The 4,021-nt window shown below is 54.0% G+C and overlaps 1 long non-coding RNA gene across 1 annotated transcript in view; it reads right to left on the bottom strand.

Annotated features, from left to right (window-relative positions):
- LOC107184555 overlaps positions 1–3,760 on the bottom strand; it is a 25,025-nt gene extending 21,265 nt beyond the window's left edge. The window contains exon 1 of the long non-coding RNA XR_001515411.1: positions 3,586–3,760. This is a non-coding gene — a long non-coding RNA (uncharacterized LOC107184555). The remainder of the gene's footprint in view (positions 1–3,585) is intronic.
- Positions 3,761–4,021: the final 261 nt, after the last annotated feature.

Consider the following 4,021-nt stretch of genomic DNA (forward strand, 5'->3'; position numbering starts at 1 on the left):
AGAGCAAATAAATCCAGTGCGCTCGGGTCTGTCCCAACATATGGTCCTTTTAACACATTTCACGTCTTGGACCAGGTTGTGCAACGATCCGTGGGGTCACTTTTCCTTTTCAGGTGCTGACCTGGGAAAGCCGCTGCTTTTCTAAGAAGAGCAAGCGCTCTGCTAGAATAAACACTAACATTAGCGGGTAGTCTTTCTTAGGAATCCCTTACCAGCTTACTCATATGGGCATCTATTTACAAGCTGTTGTCACCCCCTGGAGAGTGAAACTCTTGAGGTCGGACTCTTGCCCTCACACCCGGTCTGCGGCCGGCATTTGGCGCATCCACGAAGCCTTGCTGACAGACCGGGGAGAAGTGGGGCCAGGCTGGTCCCAGGGACGGGCACATCATTTAAACCATTCATGTTTGTTCACAAGCTGAACTTGATTGAACTTTCTGGAATGCAAACTCCAGAAATTCAAGGGTTTCTGCAGTTTTGTCCACGGGTGGACCCGGGTCCCCCACAGCTTCCTGGCGTCACCAGCGTGACTGTCCCGCTGTCTTCACGAGCATCGGTTCTCATTGCAGGAAACTCAAGGTCCTGCAGGTGTTCATCTCCTTAACTTCCAGAATGACCACTCAACTCTTCCATAGAAAACACGGAAAATTTACTCATGAAGATTCTCTGAACCCATTGCCCCAGAAATCCTCGCCTTGCTCCACCCGCCAGTTCTAAGTCGCAATATGGTAGTCCTTCCCCACCCTAACCAAACCTCCCTCCCGTCCAAATACCTGCCTTACACCAAACTCCCAGCCTCAGTGAATCCACCCTGCCCTCCCGCTGGACAGCGCCTGGCTGGGCTGGCAGGGCCCCTCACTGGTAAGCCCCATAGACTCCTGTGGTCTGGTCAGTGGGTCGGGTGGGTGGTATTTGGGGCCAGCACTCAGCACACCTCAAGCAGCCTCGGGCCCTCAAGAGGCCTGAATGAATGAGTAGGTGCAAGAGGATCACACGAGAGGGATCCAACACCTTATTAAGCGTAAATGAGAATGGGATCAGCCGTGAATCATCTCCAGGGCCAGGACAATGGGGCAGAGACGTTCGCTGTCCACACCGGCACGCTGCCCGTGACGCTTTGCCCAGAGCAGGTGCGTCTGCCATGTCTTTTTGATCCTAAATGACTTTTCTGGAGTCTGAGCCCAATGGTATGCGTCAAGGTTCACGGAGCCACAGAGGAACGCGCTCCCACCGCCTTCCCTCTGAACGCCCGGCGGCCAAGGGCCCAGCCTGTCCCCAGGAAACGTCTGTGGGCCACGCCAGGTTTCCCATGTGGGTCCCTTTGGATGCTCTTCCAGGAGAACCGGGTTTCCCGCGGGGCCTCTTCCTCGCTGAGCTGCTGAGCTGAGGCACCTGCTGACAGTGAGGGGCCAAGGTCTCTGGTTCTGCACAGCCCGGAGCTGCCACGGGGCAAACTCCCACCCAGCGCATCAGTCATAGGGGGAGGAATTAAATCCGGGATGTCCCCTGCCCACTCAGCTGGAGTTTGCATAGGGAGCAGAGGGTACCCCTGGGCCCTAAGTCCCCACTGCGGTGTGAGCCTGCTTCCCTCCCCAGTGCCCGGGGTGAGCGGCGGGCAGATGGGCAGATGGGCAGATGGCGGGCCTGTGTGCTTGCTTCAGGTTTCACTTGTAGCCCTGATGCCCGGAGCTAATCCTCTCAAGCTGCCCACTGAAACACCAATCCCCCAGGAGGACGCGTCCTTTCTCCCTTTCTTCCAAGCACAGCGAAAGCCCAGGTGCTTATCCTAAGAACATCTGAGCTCTGAAGCTCACATTTCGGGAGCGGGTGACAGAGATCAAGACTGTTTGCTGCCCGGGCTCCTGAAACTGTATTCTTCTCTGGACAGCCAGCTGGGCTGGGTCAGCTCCAAGCTGGATGGAGAATTCCCCAGAGCCAGGCCTCCAGGCAGATTCCAGGAGTGCTCAGGCCTCGGCCTCAGAGACACCCTGCTCTCCAGAAACTGTAGAAGGTTCTAGACCACACAGATAAATCGAGGGCTAAAAATCTAGCTGTGCTGCCCAAACAGGACTGTTCTGACAAGAAGACTCTGGCTCAGGTTCTGAACCCAGAATACATTTTGGCAACTGATTTATCTTTTTTATTCATTTTTTCCCCCTCAACTGTCAAATATCCCTTTTATCTATTCCTGTGTTTACCAAACTATTAAAAAAACTTTGATCTTTTCCTCTTGTCATGTTAAACTTTCTCTTTTTTGCTCATATTCATTTTCCCAGCCTTTCCTCTCGGCCCTCCCGCCCCATAGCCTGTGAAAAATAAAAACGACTAAACTCTTTGTCCTGTGTGGGAATCAGGTGCTGACACTGTGCTGGGTGTTACCAAGCCTGGCCTCGCGTGATCTGCACAGTGAAGCAGGCAGGACTTACAGCCTCATGTGCAGTTTGTAGATTGGAGGGGGGCGAGGGGGGCTGTGGGCTGAGCCCACACAGCCTGCCCCAGCCCAGCCACACTGCAGGGTGCACGGGGAGGGCCGGATATTCACCCCAAATACGGCTCAGGTCAAAAGGATTCTTTTCAGCTGATTATTTTTAAGACACAGGAGCTCTGAAAACTGAGTAAAAGTGACCCCTTTGAAAAGGAAACCTACGTTTATTAAGTGGATCTCCATTAGAAAGGGCCTGGCCAGGAAGAGGATCATCAGAGACAAGGATTGCTCCCCAGATAGAGAACCTACAGGAGGGGACCCCTGCTCCCTTCCAGGCAAACTGCCTCCCCTCTGCAGCCCAGACTCCCAAACCGTCCTTAGCTCAGGGGGAGGCATGAGCCTCGGTGGTCTGGATGCCTTTAGAGTCTCAGATCTTTGGGGGGCTCCCCACGTATTTAAAATGGCTCCCCTCTACTGTTTGTCTGTTATTACAAGGGGGTTTCAGCCAAGAACTCAGAAGAAGACAGGGACCATGCTTTTCCTCCCTTGCACCAGGCAATCCTCGATTCTGAGACTCCTTGTCAAAAACATGGCAGATGGTGGGGAGATAGAAGAGGGCTTGGCCACAGAGGGGAAGGAAAATAGGGAAAGTTGGGCGGTAGTTGCTAAGCAACCCGGCTGGGCAGGGGAGAAGAGTGTGCAGGAGACCTGCGCCTTAAAATGTATGGATGTTGCTAAGGCAGAAGTCTTTGAAAGGACCAATCAGAAGCTAGCAAAGCACAGATCTACCCCTAGACCAAGAAGCGCACGCTCTTCTCTCTGGAGCACTGGGCTCCTGGCTCCCCTGCGGCGGGGACAGGCTCCCCTGCGCCCGGGCTCATGGCTATGTGGGACTCCGCACATGGACTAATGGACTGTCATTAGCTCGGAGGCTGGACCACACCGGCTGCAACATGGAGCGGACGCTCTGGGCCCGGCCTGCTTCTGGCTCTCCTGGAACCCCAGCTGCCCCTTCCCCAGGACTGGCTGAAGGGGCAGGGACTTTGCAATGGAGACAGAAGCTTTGGTGGGAGCCTGCTTGCCCCACTTCTATCCCCACCCCCGCCTGCTGCAGGGAGTCTGTCTATCCCTCAATAAACTTTGCTTCCACTTCTGCTTACCGTCTTTGTCCGTGAACTAATTTTTCGACTTTGCAGGACAATGAACTCAGACCCGAACAGAAATGTTGGCATCAGTGGGTCCTGCCTCTTGAAATCACTGCAGAAATTACAACCTGGAAGGAAACCGGAGGGAGGACAAGTGGAAACAGTCAGCTAACGTGGTGGCTGCACGCCAGCGGAGCCTCCAGACCACTTCTACCGAACAAAAGCAGCATTATCAGATTAGGAGCTGCGGGGAACTGCCTGTACCAGCAGGATTAAGCTGCCTCAAAATTCCCCAGGACACGCTGACAGCTGTTTTCATTTCGATACTCCTAGCTTTATGAGTGACACCTAAGGAACAGTGAAGACTCAACATGGTTTCAACGACTTTAGAGAAAAACTGATCCCACCCCATCTGCCACCAGCTTGAAGTCACACAGGTCACAAGTCACCT

Source organism: Myotis davidii, unplaced genomic scaffold, assembly GCF_000327345.1.
Source record: "Myotis davidii unplaced genomic scaffold, ASM32734v1 scaffold1466, whole genome shotgun sequence".
Lineage (NCBI taxonomy): Eukaryota > Metazoa > Chordata > Mammalia > Chiroptera > Vespertilionidae > Myotis > Myotis davidii.